Source organism: Narcine bancroftii, chromosome 11, assembly GCF_036971445.1.
Source record: "Narcine bancroftii isolate sNarBan1 chromosome 11, sNarBan1.hap1, whole genome shotgun sequence".
NCBI lineage: Eukaryota > Metazoa > Chordata > Chondrichthyes > Torpediniformes > Narcinidae > Narcine > Narcine bancroftii.
In genome coordinates, this window is record NC_091479.1 from 45,942,880 (window position 1) to 45,964,832 (window position 21,953).

Consider the following 21,953-nt stretch of genomic DNA (forward strand, 5'->3'; position numbering starts at 1 on the left):
AAAGCCTCTTGCAGTCAGAGAAAGACTGAGTGCTATCCCCCCCCCCCACCACCTCAAACCCTGGGCCAAGTCACTGAGGGTCTGTGGATTCTCTTTCAATGCTCACAGACCATCCAAGTCATTGGCAATGTGAGCTCCAGTTTTGAACCTCTGACATAATTAGGAACCATTTAGCACTCACTCGTATCCCAGGACTGATACCTGACACCCTTTTAGCCAGTTTAGACCCAGTCTCTAGCATTCCACAGCCTGGTGTGAGTTCCTTGACTGCTATGTCCAGAAGCCCGCAGCCTGCGTGGGTTCCTCTCTTGAAGTCACCAACAGGAGACTTCTTAGTTACAAATTAACTAAGAGGAGAATCTCACATGTCTAGAGGGATGGAAAGGGCATTATTACAAATTGAAGCCTTATATTTGAATATTCAGGTGCCAAATTTGCAAATGCATAGAATATATATTTCTCAAGCTATTTGTAATCTTTTTCCAAAGGAATACAACCTTGAATATTTGCATGTCATCTTGGCATCCCTAAAAATATATGTATATCTTATTTCCAAGTAAGTGCAATACATGTCCTCATCACCGCTGACGTTAATTTAACAAATTTCAATTGATATATTAATAGATTTAATTTGGGCCTTGTTCCTTCAATATTTCCTAATAAAAATAAGGTCAGATTCTGCGGAAAAACATCTCCTATAACTTGTTCCATTAATATTGTAATTCTCCCCAAAAAGATCTTGCATTAGGACAAAAATAAGTTTAATGCAAGAAAGTTGCGACATCTTCTCCACACCTAAAACATTGATCTGATAATTCTGATTTTATTCTATTCAATTTCACTGGTGAAAGAAGTAACTGAAGAAGAAAAACTAGTCGTGAATTCCTTCCTCACTGCTGCAGTGTGGAACTCTGGTCAATAGATCCAAAATGCTGCGTTGAAGTGAATTAATACAATTCCCTTGGATCACGTGATCTCTATTGCCAAATCAGCTTCCTGAGGAGCTTTTCAAATCCAACAGCCTGAGTCACCTGACTCCAGGTGCAGCTTTCAGATAAATTCCTTGCTGACAACTGCTACATGACTGATGTAAAAACAATTATACTGAACTTATTTATATCTTGCATTGAGATCCTTATATGGATATATATATTTGCCAATCAATTACAATATTCAGATCCATTTCCCACCTTTGTCTCAACTTATGAACTTCTCATTTAAAAGTTCCTACTTGTAATAAAGAGGACATCATCAAATAATTTTTTTTTAACACTTCCTCTTATAAGGAGTTCTATTTCAGTACAACATGGTTGGTCCTAACTTATCCTTCAAATATGCTCTTAGTTGGAAATAGCAAAAGAAATTGCGATAAGTTATATATTTATTTCTCAGTTGGTCAAATGACATTAATTGACCTCTTTCATAACAATCTTCAACATCTATAATCCCCTTACAAAACCAACTATCCAGAAATTGATGATCCTTTGAAAAAGATACGAGGAATTTGAATCAAAGCAATTCTGGGTGATATACATCCACTTGTCCGTGAACTACTCTTTGCAGATGATGCCGCTTTAATTGCCCATTCAGAGCCAGCTCTTCAGCACTTGACGTCCTGTTTTGTGGAAATTGCCAAAATGTTTGGCCTGGAAGTCAGCCTGAAGAAAACTGAGGTCCTCCATCAGCCAGCACCCCACCATGACTACCATCCCCCCCACATCTCCATCGGGCACACAAAACTCAAAACGGTCAACCAGTTTACCTATCTCGGCTGCACCATTTCATCGAATGCAAGGATCAACAACGAGATAGACAACAGACTCACCAAGGCAAATAGCGCCTTTGGAAGACTACACAAAAGAGTCTGGAAAAACAACCAACTGAAAAACTTCACAAAGATTAGCGTATACAGAGCCGTTGTCATACCCACACTCCTGTTCGGCTCCGAATCATGGGTCCTCTAGCGGCATCACCTATGGCTCCTAGAACGCTTCTACCAGCGTTGTCTCCGCTCCATCCTTAACATTCATTGGAGCGACTTCATCCCTAACATCGAGGAACTCGAGATGGCAGAGGCCGACAGCATCGAATCCACGCTGTTGATGATCCAACTGCGCTGGGTAGGTCACGTCTCCAGAATGGAGGACCATCGCCTTCCAAAGATCGTGTTATATTGCGAGCTCTCCACTGGCCACCATGACAGAGGTGCACCAAAGAAGAGGTACAAGGACTGCCTAAAGAAATCTCTTGGTGCCTGCCACATTGACCACTGCCAGTGGGCTGATATCGCCGCAAAATGTGCATCTTGGCGCCTCACAGTTTGGCGGGCAGCAACCTCCTTTGAAGAAGACCGCAGAGCCCACCTTACTGACAAAACACAAAGGAGGAAAAACCCAACACCCAACCCCAACGAACCAATTTTCCCCTGCAACCGCTGCAACCATGTCTGCCTGTCCCGCATCGGACTTGTCAGCCACAAACGAGCCTGCAGCTGACGTGGACATTTACCCCTCCATAAATCTTTGTCCGCGAAGCCAAGCCAAAGAAAGAAAGACATCCACTTACACCAATTTCATAATTTATTTTATTCCATATATTAATCAAATGTTTCAAAAATTGTGTATCTTTATCACCAACCATTAATTTTGATTCCCACTTGTACATAAATTCTTCTGCTTTTCCCTCTCCTATTTTATTTGATTCTATTTTAACCCTTTCAAAAAAAGAAGCAAGAAATCTCATTTGAGCTGCTCCATAACAATTTTTAAAATGAGGAAGCTGCAGTCCTCTCAATGCGGAATTTGCATTGGGTTATTTGTAACATGGAATTCAATCGGAAATGGGTTCACGTGACATAAAACCACGATGCAGAATGTTTTCTAAGAATGGAATACAAGAGGAGGGTTCACTAGGTCTCCAGCAGGATATAGATCACAAGATATAGGAGCAGAAGTAGGCCCGTTGAGTCTGTTCCACCATTCTTCCACTCACCCCCACTGCCCAGCACTCTCCCCATTACCCTTAATTCCTTGATGTATCAAATATCTGTTAATCTCTGGGTTTCTCGACCCACTGACAAAATCAATTTTTCCACATTTGTTTTAAATTGACACCCTTTTATCCTGAAATTATGCTCTCCTGTCCTAGAATCCCCAACCATGGGAAACATCTTTGCCATATGTACTCTGTCCAAGCCTTCCAGCATTTGAAATGCCTCTGAGGTCCCCCTTACCTTTCTGTACTCCAACTAGTAGTCAAAGAGTCGACAATTCACTAACCCTTTCATTCCTGATATCATTCCAGTAAATCATCTCTGACCTTCTCCAACACCAGCACATCTTTTCTCAAATATGGCACCCAAAACTCTAATTCTGATTGAATGGAAAGGGAATTCTCCAATGACACAAACACAACGGTTACATGATATTATGTCTTGTTGATATTTACCACTCGGGAAGGTTCTTGTTGGTTTTCAGATAGAGGTGTGTTGTTCAGGGAAGCATTAGTGTTTTGGTGACTCAACGTACCAGCATCTGAGGTCTGTTATCCCTTCAGAAAAGCTTGATAGCTTACCCCACTTCTAATTCTAAGTGCACGTGTGTGTAATGTGTGTGTAAGTTCAGAAAGGTTTTTTGGTTCACAGTCCAATCTCACTTCTCATTCCTCCAAGTTCACTAGTTGCAGGCCATTCTTATACTGTGCACAGAATTCAACATATATAAAGTTCACCAGATTTGGTGCTAGAAAGGTAAATAATTACTGTTCAGGATGGTTCTTGTTGGTTTTCAGAGAGTGGTGTATTGTTCATGGAAGTATTAGGGTGTGTTTGACTCGACATACCAGCATCTGAAGTCTGTTATCTCTTCAGGAAAGCTCTGATAGCTTTAGCATGGAGCAGAGCTGAGCCACAACTTTGCAGGTATTTAAGGGAGTGTGTGGGCAGGGTTTGTTCTGGACCAACAATCTCACAAAATTACTCTGCTTGAAATCAAGATTCAAACCATATTGAGGAATACAACAGGAATTGTTCAACAAGAGCCTTGTGTTCCCTGAGGAGTTTTCTTTCAATAGTGGAAATTATTTTTTTTTAAAGGCCCATTAATCTTCCTGATACAGATCTTTGTATTTAACTTTCAGGTTGCTATCTGTTGTTAACTTGGAGGCCTTTAATGGGGTGTCTGGGTGGAATCTGCTTTAACCAAGCAGTTCGCTGGCAATTTTCCAGCTGTAGAATGCAGTGCAGTTGCTTGAAAGTTTAGCAAATGGGATTATGATGTGAAACTGCAAGTCACAGCGTCATTTTTGTTTTTGAAAATGCCAATGTGAAAATTTTAACTGGTCTCCTTGGTTTGTTTAAATTTACAGAGGAGACGTTGGGTCAAGCTGAGAAGACAGAGTTGGATGCCCATTTGGCAAATCGGCTGGGCAAAGGAAAAAGCACAAAATGAGGTACTTAAAAAATAATGAAGGAGACTGAAGTGCCGTTGAACCAAACCCAGGTAAAGAATTTAATTTTGTGCAGCGTACTTAAGAGGCTAAACAATTTGGGCTTTTAGTGGTGACCTATTTAAATGAACAAATCTGATTAGAATTGAAGTTTATGGAATGTTTGGAAGTTGCCACAAAAAAATGGAGCATATAAATTAGATGTTGTAATTAAGATAAATGAACAATACAATGAGCCTGGTGTCACAGTATCTGCCTCGCTCTACCGCACATCACCATTAAACCTTCTCCCCAATATGAACCTGATGTCAAAATATCTGACTCTGTTAATCGTACATCAATGTTAAACCTTCTCACGAATGTGAATCCTGTCTCAAAGTTTCTGCCTCAGTCTATCGTACATCAACGTTAAACCTTCTCCCCACTGTGAACCTGGTGTCACGGTATATATCTCAATTTACAGTATATCACCGTTAAACCTTTTCCCCAACGTGAACCTGGTGTCACAGTATCTGCCTCAGTATACCGTACATCACCGTTAAACCTTCTCACTACTGTGAACTTGGTGTCACAGTATTGGTCTCAGTCTACCGTACATCACTGATAAACCTCCTACCCACTGTGCACCCGGTGTCACGGTATCCATCTCAATTTACCGTACATCACTGTTAAACGTTCTCCCCAATGTGAACATGGTGTCACAGTATCTAACACAGTTTATAGTAAATCACTGTTAAACCTTCTTACTACTGTGGAATCCATCTCACATTTTCTGCCTCAGTCTACCGTTCATAAACATTAAACCTTTTCCTCCTGTGAACCTAGTTAAAGTATCTGCCTCAGTTTAACGCACATCACCATTAAGCCTTCTTACTGCCCTGAACTCAGTGTCACAGAATATGCCAAAGTCTACTGTACTTTACCGTTAAAACATCTCCCCACTCTGAACCTGGTGTCGCAGTATATCACACAGTTTATCGTACATGACTGTTAAACCTTGTTAATGTTGTGAACCCATTGTCTCAGTATCTCTTATCAGTCGACCATACATTATCGTTAAATCTTTACACATCTGTGAATGGGTGTCACTGTATCTGACACAGTTTATCGGACATTACTTTTCAATTTTCTCATTGCTGTGAACCCAGTGTCACAGTAACTGTCTCAGTCTACCGTACATCATCGTTGATCATTCTCCAACTGTAAACCTGGTGGCACAGTATCTGCCTCAGTCTTCCGTATATCACCATTAAACCTCCTCCCCACTGTGAACCTGGTGTCACTGTATCTGCCTCAGTCTACCATACATCCCCGTTAAACATTATCCACATTGTGCACCTGGTATCACTTTATCTACCTCAACATGCCGTACATCATCATTAAACCTTATTCTCATGTGAGCCTGGTGTCACAGTATCTGCCGCAGTCTACAGTACATCACCGTTAAACATGATCCCCACTTTATTCCTGGTGTTAAATTATCTACGTCAACATACCGTACATCACTGTTAAACCTTCTCCCTCTGTGATCCTGGTGCCACAGTATCTTACACAGTTCATAGTATATCACTGTTAAAACTTCTCACAAATGTGAATCCTACTATAAAATAATACTCCCCTTCTAAGTCTCGCTGTATTCGCATCCCACCTATTTTAAAAATTCCAATAAAAAGAGAAAAATCAATCCCAAATCAAACTAATCAAAAGTGGTAGCCCCCTAAATATCTGGGTGTGGTAAAGTCCACAAGTGGCAGGTGACTAAAGGACTCAGTGTCACCCACCCCCAGTCAGACTTTCACAAAGTACTGAAACAAACACATTCAACCCAATGATTCCAGTCCCACTGATTGTTCCAGATCTTCAATATCGAGAAGACTTTGCGTCAATTCAACTTTTTTCCCATTCTTTGCATATTTTTCAATCTTTCCATTTCCATTCCCATTGACCCTTCCCTTCGGTGACAATGGTGACGATCGCCCATTTCCTCGTACATCTGGCAATGAATTAGCAAATATTAAAGCATCTTGGTCATTTTCAAAAAACTGAGATTGAAAATTCCTGTAAAAATCTTTCAATACTGCCGCATAACGAAAAGCAAATTTATATCCTTTTCGCCACAATACTTCTTAGGCTGAATTAAATTCTCGGTCTCTTCTGATAATTTCTTGACTCAGATCTGCATTAAAAAAACCCTATTATTTTGAACCATCAGTGGATCCTGATTTTGCCGTGTTTTCTGCACCACCAATCGGAGGATCATCTCTCTGTCTTGATATTTAAAACAGCGAATCAAAACTGCTCATGGTAATTGGCCTGGAAACGGTTTCTTCCTTAAAGCTCTGTTCACTCGATCTAATTCCAGTCCATCTGGAACGAATTACCTGCCCTAAACTTCTGGGATCCATTTCTTCAAAACCTTCACCGGATCCAAACCTTCCATATCTTCCGGAAGACCTACTATCTTAACATTATTTCTACGACTTTGGTTTTCTAATGAGTCAAACTTCTTCAATAATTCCTTCTTCTGAATCCCCCAATCTACAAAAGGATCTTCCACTATTTCCATTTTATCTCTATTATGCTCCACTTGACTCTTGCATTCAAGAAAGCCTCCTCAATCTTTTTAAAATGATCTTGCACAGTATCCACTGATCGTGTCCATCTCATAACATCACTCTTAACTACATTAATATCTTGCTTCATAAAAGTTATTTCTTCACACACAGTGTTCATTTTAGTTTTCATTTCTGAAAATCCTTGAGTCATATGATGAGTCATCTGCATTGATATATTTGCCATATCTTCCATGAGCTGAGCAATCCCTTCCAGAATTGGAAACACAGAATCCAGTCCAGGATCCATCACCTCCCGTTGAAGCCGACCGTCTTTTGCCTCAGTCCCCAGTTCTTCAAACTCAAATGAAGTTGAGCTCTCTTCTTACTCCAAAGCAGTAGGTCCTCTTCCAGTGCGGCTGCGGGTCTGGACACCCGACAACAGTATGCCTACCTCGTCAGCTGGCCATCACTCGGGCTCCCCCATAGCCCACACCTTCTCCAAAGGTTCGTGGACCCTCGGCGCATGGCGCATGCCTGGTAGGGCCACCCACCGCACAGGTGCGTCTTCCGACGCTACACTGCACACACCCGGACCACCAGGCAATGCTGCAGGTACGCAGCTGGCCCGCCCTCGCGCCCGAGTTAACAAGCGTATGAGTTGAAACCGGCCGAACACATCGCTGAGCCTGCACCATCTTGTGATTGCACAAGATGGTGCCGGTGTAATACTAAGCCGGGCAGGAGTCTTCTGAGGCTTGGGAACTCCAGTCAATGACTCCGTTGCTTCAACTTGAACTTGGCCTCGATTCTTCAACACTTTTGTAAGGTAATTTCTTCTGTAACTGAGTTTTCGATTTTTTCATATTTGCAGCCATTTCGATCCTCCACTATTCCAAAGTCTATAATCACTTTTACAACTTTTAAAATTGAGCATTTAATAGTCTAACTGGGGAAGGGTGGAACCACACGTCTACCCTCTGTGCCATCTGACACAGTTTATAGTAAATCACTGTTAAACCTTCACATTACTCTGAATCCCGTCTCTTAGTTTCTGCCTCAGTCTACCTTTAATCAACATTAAATATTCTCCCCCTGTTAACTTGGTATTAAAGTATCAGCCTAAGTTTACCACACATCACCATTAAACCTTCCCCCCAGTGTGAGACTGTTTTTACTGTATCTGCCATAGTTTATCGTAAATCACTATTATACCTTCTCACTACTGTGAACTTGGTGTTACAGAGTCTGCCAAAGACTACCAGACATCATCAGTAAACTTTCTCCCCAATGTGAGCCTGGTGTTATTGTATCTGCCACAATTGATTGTACATCACCGTTAAACATTCTCCCCCATGTGAACCTGGTGTCACTATGTTCACCAAAGGTTATCGTACATCTCTGTTAAACATTTTCCCCGCTATGAACCCAGTGTCACAGTAACTGCCTCAGTTTCCCATACATCACCAATAAAGCTTTTTTTTCCTACTCTGAGCCCAGTATCAACATATCTACGTAGTCTCCCGTACATCACCATTAACCTCCTCCCCATTGTGTACCAGATTTCACAGTATCTGCCACAGTTTATTGTACATCATTTTAAAACCTTCTCACTACTGTAAACCAGGAGTCATATAATCTGCCTTATTCTACCGCACATCTCTGTTAACCCTTCTCAATACTATGAACACGGTGTCACAGTATCTGCCAAAGTCGACTATACATCACCGTTAAACATTCTCCCCACGTTGACCCATTTTTCACTGTTTTTCTCACCATTTATCGTACATCACAGTTCAACTTTCTCCCCACTGTAAACTTGGAGTCACAGTATATTCCTTCTCTGATATACCTTCTCCTCATTGTGAAAGCGGTGTCACCGTATCTGCGTCAGTCTTCCGTACATCACCATAAACTTCTCCCCAATGTGAACTTGGTGTCACTTTATCTGACACAGTTAATATGACATCACCATAAAACCTTGTTCCAACTGTGTACCTGGTATCACGGTATCTACCACAGCTTATCATGCATTACTGTTAAACCTTCTCACTACTGTGAACTTGATGTCACAGTATCTGCCAAACTCTACCGTATATCACTGTTAAATAATCTCCCCATTGTGAACCTCGTGTCACAGTATCTGACACAGTTTATTGTACATTACTGTTAAACCTGCCGGATAAGCTCCAGATAGTGAAAGAGGAGTTCTCGCATCTGCAGGAACTGGGGCCTCGCCGCTCCATCTGGTCCACAGCCTCCGGTGGCTGGCGCCCCTGCAGAGATTAGCGATGGCTTAATGACACGACAGTATCTGACCGTTACCCCATTCCTCTCATTTAGGATTTTACAGCCAATCTGCATGGCGCAAGGTTATTCTCCAAGGTTAATCTGGTGTGCGTGTGTCATCAAATCCCATTGTAGCCTGAGGACATCCCCAAAACGGCTATCATCATCCCCTTCGGCTTGTTCGAATTTCTACGCATGCCTTTCGAGCTCAAAAACATCACCCAGACTTTCCAGCACCTCATGAATATGGTGCGCAGGGATTTGAATTTCATGTTCATTTATCTGGATGACATTCTTGTCGCTAGCAGAGACTGGGCACAAATCAAGTCTCACCTGCACTGGCCGAATTTGGCCTAACAATCAACCTGGCCAAATGCCAGTTCCGGAAAGAGTCCATGCAGTTTCTGGCCCACATCATCATGGCCGAAGGAGCTACACCAGCTGCTATGAAGGTCACTGCAATCAGAGATTTTCCATGCCCGGACAACCTCAAGGGGCTACAAGAGTTCGCAGGTATGGTCAACTTCTATAACCGATTCATTCCAGGAGCTGCACACATCATGCAGCCACTCTTCGCCAAGGACAAGATACTCGCCTGGACTCCAGGGCATTCAAAGCCACGAAGGTTGCCCTCGTGAAGGCTACCCTGCTCCTCCACCCACGTACCGACCTTCCTATGGTGCTCTCCATCGATGCCTCTGCCATTGCCATTGGTGCTGTCTTGGAGCAGCAGGTTAATGGACAGTGGAAACCACTGGAATTCTTTAGCCAACTTCTTCATCTGCCAGACCGCAAGTATAATGCTTTCAACCGTGAGTTGCTGGGCATGTACCTTGCTGTGCCTCATTTTCGCTATTTCTTGGAGGGGAGGCCTTTCACAATTTATACTGACCACAAACCCCTCACTCAGGCTCTCGCTATAGCTAGAGATCCCTGGTCGGCCCACTTACACCGTCACCTGTCCTTTGTATCGGAGTTCACCATCCACATTCAGCACAAGGCAGGGAAAGACAATGTGGTCACTGAAGCATTCTCCCAACCGGCCATTTGCTCGCTGATACCCAGCCTAGACTACGACCAGCTTGGCCCGGATCAGAAGTCCGACGAGGAGATGCAGGCCTTCAGGACAGCCATCATGGGCCTACAGTTCCAGATCCTCCCGAATCCTCTCAGTGATGAGCACCCTGCGACCACTGGTTCCACAGCAGTGGCGCAGGCAAGTCTTCACCAGATCCATGACATTTTCCACCCTTCCATCAGGTCCAAGGTTCATATGGTGGCAGAACACTTCGTCTTGCACGGGCTTCGAAAGCAGATTGTGGATTGGGCCAGAACCTGCACCCTTTGCCAGATTTCCAAGATACACAGCCACACCAGAATGCCCATGCAGGATTTTGAACACGTCCGAGAATGTTTCAGCCACATACATGTGGACATTGCCAGCCCCTTACCTGTTTCCTAAAGTAACTGCTACCTTTTCACAGTGGTAGACTGCACCACTCGTTGGCCTGAGGTGATCCCAATGCCAGATGCCTCCACGGACTCCTGCTCCCAAGCACTTTTGACCGGTTGGGTTACCTGGTTCGGCGTCCCGGCCCACCTCACCAGCGAATATGGCACACAGTTCACCTCTGCACTCTGGGCACAGCTCATCAATAGACTGGGAAATGAGCTGCATCACACAACGGCCTATCACCAACTTGCCAATGGACTGGTCGAACGATTGCATTGCCACCTTAAGTCGGCACTTATGGCCTGCCTCACCGGCCCCAACTCGGTGGATGAGCTGCCTTGGGTACTCCTGGGAATCCGCTCGACACCCAAAGAAGACCTGAAGATATCATCTGCTGATCTGGTCTACGGTAAACCACTAGCCCTCCCTGGTGAGTTATCAATGCATCTCACAACCTGCAACGGTCACCTCATGGTTTACTTCTCTGCCTCCAGGCTCAGATGGACTCCTTCACACTCCCACCACTGCCCAGACATGGCACACAAGCCTTTACATCCCCATTGAGCTGTATTTCGCAGAGTATGTTTTCATCAGATGAGGCCCTTCCACAGCACTCCTTCAAAGACCATATGAAGGGCCGTACAGAGTCATCCAGCATTCGGGATCAACCTTCACACCAGACGTCAGTGGTAAGAGGGAACTGTTTACTGTGGACAGATTAAACACAGCACACCTCGACCCCAACGAGCCAGTGGTCGCGGCTCAACCCAAGAAGCGATGCCGCCCGGCAAAAAAGGCCATTGGTGCCGGTTCTGGGGGGGCTGTGTGGCGGCAAGCCAAGAGGCAGGCGATCCAGCCCCTCATGTCACGCACGTGGCGGGGCAGCCAGCCAAAATGGCGCTGTCGGGGTTTTCTCCCTGACCTCGGCATCAGACTCAGAAGCCCGCAACCTGCGTCCTAAGTGACCCCCCAGCGACGTCAGGGCCCCCGGTGTGCTTCTCAGCCAGGTCCGGGCTGGGAGCATAAGACCAGCCAGGCAGACCTGAATAAAGGAGTTTTTGCTCACTGAACTCAACCCGTCTGGTTGTGAGGTCATTCAGTAACAGAGTAGCCGCCGCTACAGTAGTATCTTAGTTTATTTTCCTTTCTTTTCTTTTTTATATGTTTGTATATATTTGTAAACACTGTAACATTGTGATTTGATATTAATTGTTATAATATTTGATTAAAAGGAGGCTGGTCCAAAAAAGGCATAAAAAAGATTTTAATATGGGGACAGGAATAAAAGAAAAACAGAGGGTACTGGTGTGAGGGAGTGAAGGGTAATATTGTCCTGGGGTAGGTTCAGATGGGTCAGCTGAAGGGACTCGACCAATCGATCCATAATTTGTCCAGCATCTTGCTGCCATGTAGTGCTGAACCAGGGTGTTGCCTGATGGGGACACGGTCCTCTGAGCTCTGCACAGATAGATTGTGCTTTTCTCTAAAACACACTTCCTCAGGTAAAGCAGAGGAAGTGGAAAGGCCCTAGTGTGAAGGGGTAGGGAGGGGGGTGATGGGAAGAGTTGGGACCCTCCAAAATCATTATGATCAGGCCTCGGAGACAACATCTCTATCACTCGTATTTCTCTTCCCAGGAGAAGGAGCGATCTCAGAGACAAGACACGAGTCCAGAAGAACCTCGCATCCCAGCTGAACAGAGGACGGACAACATCATGATGGCTTGAATCTCTCCCCTTCTTCTCCCTCTGGCCCTGCCAACCCCATTCCCTGCATCTTCCATGTCTCTTCACCCACTTGCCCCCCTTCTCCCCTACCCCTCCTCCATCCCAACCCCCTCCTGCTTACCTTCCCCTTCCCTCACACCTATGCCCTAACCCCAGCCCTCCTCCCTTCACCTCCCCTTCCCCCTCCCCCTTTACCCTTCCTACCCTAACCTAGGGGAAGGAGTGGTAGGGGAAGGGGGTAGGAGAAAGGGGGTAATGGAAGTGGGTTGAGTAAGGGGTAGGCTTGGGGGTGTGGGTATGAGATAGAGGTAAGGGGTATGGTTTGGGGAAGGAGATAGGTGTAGGGGATAGGGGTAGGGTTTAGGCTTGGGTTGGGTGAGAGTCAGGGTTAGGGCCGGGATAGAGGTAACATCATGGTTAGGGTTAGGAGACATGGGCTAGGATTAGGTCTCGGTTTAGGGTTAGGTTTAGAGTTCGGGGAAGTGGGTTTGTATTAGGTTTAGGGGAAGGGGGTAGGAGTAGGAGGTAGAGGAGGGGTGAGGGTTTGGGTTAGAGGAAGGTGGGTAGTATTAGGGTTGGGGTTAGGGGATGGGGTAGGGGTAGAGTTAGGGGATGTGGAGTAGTGATGGGGGTATCGGTAGTGTTAAGGTTAGGGTTTGTTAGGGGTTAGAGTTAGGAGTAGGGGTATGGGAAGGGGGAGGGGAACCGGGAGGCGAGCGGGGGAAGGAAATGGGGAGGGGAATGGGCAGGGGAATGGGGAGGGGAATGTAATGGAAGATTTAAACTGTGTTTTTTTTACTTTTGCAACCTTTGCTTCTGCAAGGCTGATAACCTGCTTGTGTTTTAGAATCAGCAGACTTAAGCTAAATTCCACCAAGGGACCAGAGATGCAGTTATCTGACAAAAGGACATCTGTGTACCAAGAACATTTAATCTTCCTCCTTGTTTTGGAACAGACTGTCAGAGGCCTAGCCTTGATGCAAAATAACCATTGTATTCAAAGTGATAAGCTGAAAATTATGTTATTTGTTAGAAGCCTAACATGCTAGCTTGCTCGCTTATCTTTCTTACTGCGCTGGGAATAGATGCTTGGGTAAGCAGTTTTTGGGTAATATAAGCCATGGTCCCGCTGCTGAAGTTTGAGACTCTCCGAGAGGTGGCAACATCTTTCAGCAAGAAGAACTTCTAGGGTCCAGCTAACGTCCCAGTCGAGGGAGGTCGAGAAGCTGCTACCGGCGCCCGACAACCTAAGTGTGCAGTCATTGCCTTGCTTCGGCAGTTGGGACCAGTCCAGGCGTTGATAAGTATAATTGGGAAGGGCTTGCATAATTTAGTTTGAAATCAGCTTTTGAATTTGTAATAAACATTTGTTTAAACTGAACTACTCTCGGTGCGGGTGTCTATTTTCTTTCGGTAGCTCGAACACTGTGACCAATCTAAAATGAACAAAGTGAGAGGTACAAGTTTACCCAGGACAGGGAAAAGGGTGGAGGAAAGGGGAGGTGAATGGAAGAAGGTATCTCTACCCCCTCCCTTCCTCACCCCTTCCCCTACATTATCCCTGCTTCTCCTCTCCTCCTTCTAGCAGAAGTGGGGCCTCATTCCGGCCAGAACCTCCCTGTAGTTTCAGAGCCTCGGTTTCAGGAAGTGCCTTCGATGCTCGCTGCTGGACAGACATCTTGTCTCTTGATTCATTCTGTACCATTATTATTAAATTAAAAAATGGTTGGGTTTTTGTAAGCTTGAACTCAAAAGGTGGTCCAGATAGACAACACAGAAACAAGCCCTTCAGCCCCTCTCTCCTGCTGGCTGAGCTGTTGTAATCAGTCCATATTCCTCTTCCCCTTTTCATTCTTTGCTCCCAGCCAGCTCATGTTGCCTTGTCAATCTCATGGCCTGTGGGAAGAAGCTGCCTGGCTGTCCTGCTTTTATTCCTCCATATCTCCTTCCTGATGGCAGGGGGACAAAGAGGCTATGTGCTCGATATCTATTTACAAATCCCATCCCTGCAAACAATCAGGGGTCCCTTGCCTTGAGGTGGCACCCATGTTGCCTCTCCCTCAGCACTCTCTCCTCAGAACATGACTGCACCCTCCTTCCCCTCCTCTGCCAAGTCTCAGTATCCCGCTGACAATTCCAGTCAGCTGCCATGTCTATACCCTGCCCCACCTAAACCGATGGATTGATCAGCACCTTCTCCCCTCAAGAGTTCGAGGAATCCACTCTCTCGCAATGTCCTGCTAATGAATGTCCTGCATTCTCCTTCCCCCTTGGTTTCCTCCTGTTATCAGGCACCTGGATGGACCCCACCCTGTTGAAACTACCCGTGTTCTCACTGATTTCTCTGCACCTCTGCCCTCCATCCAAAGGTCTTGGTTGTCTTGTGGGGCTGGTGGAGAACAAAGCACCAACTCAAGGAGATGGGGAGCAGTACAGAGACCCCCAGCTCCAGGAGATAGGGAGAACCACAGAGATGCCCAACTCTGTCAATTGAATAAATTCTGATCATCAGTTGCAAGGTGCAAGGAACTCTCGGTACTGCTGCACGTGGGGCAGGTGTGGCCCATCCCCATACCACCACCCTGGCAATTCCTAAAACAGATTTCCTATTCATGTGGGGGTCCAAAATGGATAGAGTCTAGAGAAGGACCATGTACATGTTCAATCAATGGGGGCAAGGGTATAACTAGCTTGGCCATCATTGTGTGTGGCTGTGTGTGGAACCAAAGTGCAAGGGCACCAAATGGCGCTATGTGCTGAGGTTCAGGTATTGCAAAAGAGTGGTCTGGCCCTGGTGCCGTTCAATGACCAGGTCAGCAGGACTTTGCCCCATCACCTTCCTAGGAATGTTTTCATAAACAAACACTTTTGACCACAAGGCTATCAGCCAGTGGTCAGCAGAGAATTGCTGACACAGAGACTCCAGGACTTGATGGGATACTGCGGGGTGGTCCACGGAGCAGAGCATCCAGAGACAGACATCCAGAACTGCTGGAAGACCAGAAACTCAGTAAAAGATGCTCTTCGGTCTGCCTGAAACCCAGATGAGAGTAGCAAACACTAGAAGGCATCTGGCAAAAGCAAACGGAGGAAGGATTAGGGCAATATCAGAGGTATTTCTTTTTACACAGAGTTGTGGGTGCCAGGAATGCCTTGCCAGGAGTGAAGGCCAAAACTTTAGGGGCATTTAAGGGGCTCTTATTCACATTGAGGGGCTGAGACCAAGGAATATATTCTCCAACAGCAGAGGGTGGCAGTAACCACAAGATATCAAGGTGGTGGCAAGGAAGCTAAACAGAGACCACCTAAGGCAACTGTTGGCCCGGCTGCAGGACTTTGGACTTACTATAAACCTTACTTAGTGCCAGTTCAGGCTGGATACGTTTGATTTCCTGGGGCATCAAATCAACAGGCACGGAACTAAGCCCCTGCTTGAAAAGGTAGAGGCTGTTCAGTGCTTACCCAAACACACCATAATGAAGGGGCTGCAAGAATTCACCAGTACAATTAATTTTATAACCAATTCATACCAGTAGTGGCCCACATCATGCGGAGAAAGTTAAAGACATTACCTGGGACAATGAGGATTTGGAGGTGTTCCAGAGGGCCAAGGATGCACTGGCCAACACAACCCTTGTGGTACACACCAGGCCAGAGGCACCCACCACACTCACAGTAGATGCTTCCAGCACAGCAGTAGGGACAGCACTGGAACAATTCATTGAAGGGCAATGGCAGCCCCTGGCCTTCTTGAGCAGACACCTCTGGCCACCCGAACTCAACTACAGCACCTTTGGCTGAGATCAATCGGTGCTGTACCTGGCAGACTGAGGCAGGTAACCTGACCACAGCTTCACAGTGGGGAGAATGTTTCACGGAGATGTACGAAAAACTGTCACAAACACTGTGACACTGGGTTAACAGCAGTGAGAAGGTTTAACACTAATGTACGATAAACTGTGTAAGATATTGTGAAACCAGGTCCACAGTCGGGAGAAGGTTTAATGATAATGAGATAGATACTGAGACAATGGGTTCACAGCAGTGAAAAGGTTTAACAGTGATGTATCATTGACTGAGATAGATACTGTGAAACTGGGTAAACAGTGGGGAAGGATTTAGCGGTGATATATGGTAGACTGAGGTAAATATTGTGACACCGGGTTCACAGTTGGGAGAAGGTTTATCAGTGATGTAAGATAAACTGGGGCAGATACTGTGACACCAGGTTCACATTGGGGAGAATGTTCAACAGTAATGTACGATAAACTGTGTCAGATACTGTGACACCAGGTTCACATTGAGGAGAATGTTTAACAGTAATGTACGATAAACTGTGTCAGATATTGTGACACCAGGTTCACATTGAGGAGAATGTTTAACAGTAATGTACGATAAACTGTGTCAGATACTGTGACACCAGGTTCACAATTTGAATAAGATTTAACAGTAATGTAAAATAAACTGTGGCAGATACTGTGACACCAGGTTCACAGTGGGGAGAATGTTTAACAGTAATGTTCGATAAACTGTGTCATATACTGTGACACCAGGTACACATTGGGGAGAATGTTCAACAGTAATGTTCGATAAACTGTAGCAGATACTGTGACACCAGGTTCACAATTTGAATAAGATTTAACGGTGATGTAAAATAAACTGTGGCAGATACTGTGACACCAGGTTCACAATGGGAATAAGGTTTATCGGTGATATAAAATAAAATGTGGCAGGCAAAGTGACACCAGATTCACAGTGGAGAGAGGTTTAATACTGATGTATGGACGACTGAGATCCTTACTGTGACATTGGCTTCACAGCAGTGAGAAGGTTTAACAGTAATGTACGATAAACTGTGTCAGGTACTGTGACACCAGGTTCACAGTGGGGAGAATGTTTAATGAGATGTACGATAGAGGGAGGCAGATACTGTGACACCAGGCTCATTGTATTGTTCATTTATCTAATTTATATGCTCCATTTTTTTGTGGCAACTTCCAAACATTCCATAAACTTCTATTCTAATCAGATTTTGTTCATTTAAATAGGTCACCATTAAAAGCCCAAATCGTTTGGTCTCTTAAGTACACTGCACAAAATTAAATTTTTTACCTGGGTTTGGTTCAACGTCACTTCAGTCTGCTTCATTATTTTTTCAGCCCCTCGTTTTGTGCTTTCTGCTTTGCCCAGCCGATTCCCCTAATGAGCATCCAACTCTGTCTTCTCAGCTTGACCCAACGACTCCTCTGTAAACTTAAGCAAACCAAGGAGACCAAAGTTAAAATTTTCACATCTGTATTTTCAAAAACAAAAATGACGCTGTGACTTGCAGTTTCACATCATAATCCCACTTGCTAAACTTGCAAGCAACTGCAACACATCCTACAGCTGGAAAATTGCAAGTCAACTGCTTGGTTAAAGCAGGTTCCACCCAGTCACCCCATTAAAGGCCTCCAAGCTAACAACAGATAGCAACCTGAAAGTTAAATACAAAGATCTGTATCAGGAATATTATCGGGCTTTTTAAAAAAAAAATCATTTCCACTATTGAAAGAAAACACCTCAGGGAACACCAGGCTCTTGTTGAACAATTCCTGTTGTATTCCTCAAAATGGTTTGAATCTTGATTTCAAGCAGAGTCATTTGGTGAGATTGTGGGTCCAGAACAAACTCTGCCCACACACTCCCTTAACTACCTGCAAAGTCCTGGTTCAGGTCTGCTCCATGCTAAAGCTATCAGAACTTTTTTGAAGAGATAATGGAATTCAGATGCTGGTGCATTGAGTCAAAAACACCGTAATACTTCCCTGAACAACACACCTCTCTCCGAAAACCAAGAACCTTCCTGAGTGGTAATCATTTACCTTTCGAGCACCAAAGCCTGGTGAACTTAATATACGTTCAATTCTGTGCACAGTATAAAATGGCCTGCAACAAGTGGACTTGGAGGAATGAGAAGTGAGATTGGACTGTGAACCAAACAACTTTTATGAACTTAAACACACGTGCACTTAGAATTAGAAGTGGGGTAAGTTAAGTAAATTAAGTTAAGTAGTAAAACAATGATAAGTTAAAATGTAAATCCGTGTTCATGTTTAAAAATAATTAAAATCAATTTTTGTTTCAGTAATCATTTGTTTTGGTGAATATCTATTGCTGGTTAGTTTTGGGATCCTCTGGTCTCGTAACACAGCACCAAGCTTCCGGTTATGATAATAGTCCAAAAAAGGGACCCGGCATCTTTTGCAAATTATTAATTGACTCTTCAATAATTTTTTGTAAATATCAACAAAACATAATATCATTTAACTGTTGTGTTTCTGTCGTTGGAGAATTCCCTTTCCATTCAATCAGAATTAGAATTTTGGCTGCCGTATTTGAGAAAAGATGTGTTGGTGTTGGAGAAGGTCAGAGATGATTTACTGGAAAGATATCAGGAATGAAAGGGTTAGTGTATGAGGAGCAATTGTCGACTCTTCGACTGTACTAGTTGGAGTACAGAAGGATAAGGGGGACCTCAGAGGCATTTCAAATGCTGGAAGGCCTGGACAATTAAAAACAACATTTGTTAAAGTATCGCTTTGTCTTGGTGATTTCCTATTGCTGCTAGGTTTTGGGGTCCTCTGGGCCTGTAAAAGTCCCAAGATGAGGTCTTCTACTCCAGGACACCCAAAATGTCTTATTTCTTCAATAAATGCAGTTTCCCCCATACTGACTTTGATAAAATCTGCACCCGTATCTCCAATTCTCTTTCTGCCCTTACCCCACCTCCTCTCCAGCCGAACAAGGACAGAATCCCTCAGGTTTCTCACTTACCACCCATCAGCTGCCACATCTGACACGTTAACCTTGAACACTTCCAACTTCAGCACCATCCTCTAACCTGCTCCACTCAGATCCTCTTTTCACAGGGGCACATCTTTCTGTGACTCCCTCGACGGCACTTTCCTCTCCACCCACCACCACCTGATGCACTTCCCATTGAAACCGCAGAAATTGCCAAACTTGTCCCTTCCTATCCTCTCACCTCCATCCAAGGCCACAATCAGACCTTCCAGTTGAGGCAGTGTTTCACATGCACCCCATCCAACTTAATCTCCTACATTTGGTTGACTCAGTTGACCTCGATATCAGCAAGACCAAATACAGACTGGGTGGCCATTTTGCTGAACACATGCACTCTGTGGATCTAAACTTGAGCCTCATGTGACCTACCATATCAATTCTCGAACCCTTCCAGCAACATGTCTGTTGGCCCCATCCTTCGCCAGGGTGAGGGTAAAATATTGTAAAGAAAACACATTATATTCCTCCTGGGCAGCCTTAAACTCTACAGCATGAACACGAAAGTTTCTAATTTTAAGCAGCGACTCACCTCTGACTGATTTCACTGTTTCCATTTCTTGATCCACTGCCCATTTGAATATAATCACTCCTTTAAGGTAGAAGAGTCGACATGGTGTTTTCCCCATATAGCTTGCCATTGAACAACTGGCAAAATTAAGCGGCAGTTATTGCAGAATGAATGGGGTTATTGATTAAAATCTGCCTGTGATTGAAAGTATTCTTGGACTGAATAGACATCTGGGACAAATGGCTATTTAAAGATAATCTGTACATGATTGTACATCCTAAAGTACAATGACTACTTCTATCCACTAAAGATTGTTAAAGAGCAAGAATAGACAATACAATCACGTAAAATTCCCATCCATACAGCACACATATTAATACACAAAACAATCACACCTCCTTATTTGTCAGGAAGTGCCTACACTTCCCAAGGAGACTGAGGAAGTCTAGGCCAACAGCTCTCATCTTGAGATTTTACAGGAGCACAGTTGAGTCTCCTGTCTGGCTGCATCATTGGATGGTCCAGTAGCTGTAAAGCATCAGACAGGAATGATGCAAAGTGTTCTGAGGATTACTGGGGTATCCTTTTCTTCTAACGATGACATTAGTGGGAGTGTTGTTCAAATAGGGCTCACGGAATTGTGCAAAGACCATGACCATGCAGTGCACAGCATCTTTAACCATGTCCATCATCAAAATCAGGACTGCCAGGCTGGGGAATAGCTTATTCCCACAGGGTGTGAGACGGATGAGAAGTATCTTGTAAGTGGGATAATCATCCAAAATATTTATATATGTAGCAGCTACTTTGATAGAGCTACTAAAGGAACACACATACACCAGATTAGTCAACACAAGACTGCTTTATACAGACTTTACAGGCTTGTTTTATTTACAGCTTGTCCTGGGCTCCATGGGTCAAGGTGGGACATCATTATGAGTTTGCTGCCGATCCACGGGACCCTGTGAATGTTCTGCGCCTTCCGGCAGGAGAATCCACAGATCAGCATTCCATTCTTTGGCACGCAGCACCACGCGAGGTTTGTCAATTAAATGGATGTGTACCCAGCTCTCTGCCTTATGATTTCACGCACCCGCCAAAGAACCTTGCCCACTCGGCCCACTAGTAGACAGCTGCTACACCAACCCCCCATCCCCACCCAGAACCGTCGCCAGAAACTAAACCACCAGCTGCATGCACCTTAGGTGGACCCCCTCGCCGTCTGGGCTGGGGGCACTGAAGAGGTGAAGCAGGCTTGAGTCTGTCAACACTAAACAGCTGTGGATGCCCACCAATGTCCAAAGTATAAAGAACCCATCTATCTTCACCACGTGGAAAGGGCCCTCATACGGTCATTGTAACGGGACTCCTGGGATAAAAACAAAATCAGTATCCAGGAGTGGTGGGGGAAACATTCTGTTTAGGGGATCCAAGCCAGTGGTTAGGAAAAGGTTTGCTGATCGCGACACCATGTCGAAGCTATTGAAGGATGTTTGTGAAAGTCCAATGAAACTGTAAGGACCGTTCCATAAACCATCTCTTCGGACAATGCAGACCTATCTTCCTTTTGGAGCCATGCGCACTCCCAATAGAACCCAGGGCAACTCATCAACCTAATTGAGACCGGTGAGTTGGGCCTTAAGTGCGGACTTCAGTTGCCGGTGGAAACATTCCACAAAGCCGTTGGACCGTGGGTGAATTGTGTTCCGCGGTCTGAAGAAATGTGGGTCGGGAAACCAAATCTAGCCATCCAATTGACGATGAATGCTCTGGCCTTTGTCTCAGTGTCACTGGATGTCAAAGGGACGGCCACTGGCCAGCGTGCGAAACGTTCTACGACTGTTAGAATGTTTCTCATGTTGTGAGATACTGGCAATGGTCCAAGCAGGTGCACATGCACGTGTTCCAACCGCCTGCGTACCGCCAGGAAAGGTTGAAGAGGTGCCTTAGTGTGCCGCTGAATTTTGGCAGTCTGGCAGGAGATACATGTGCAGACCCATTGTGTGACACCTTTTTTCAGACCGTGCCATACATATTTATTTGACATGAGCTTGAAAGATGTTCTGATGGATGGATGAGACAAGCTGTGTATCTGGTCAAAAAGACGTTGACTCAAAGATGGTGGAATCACT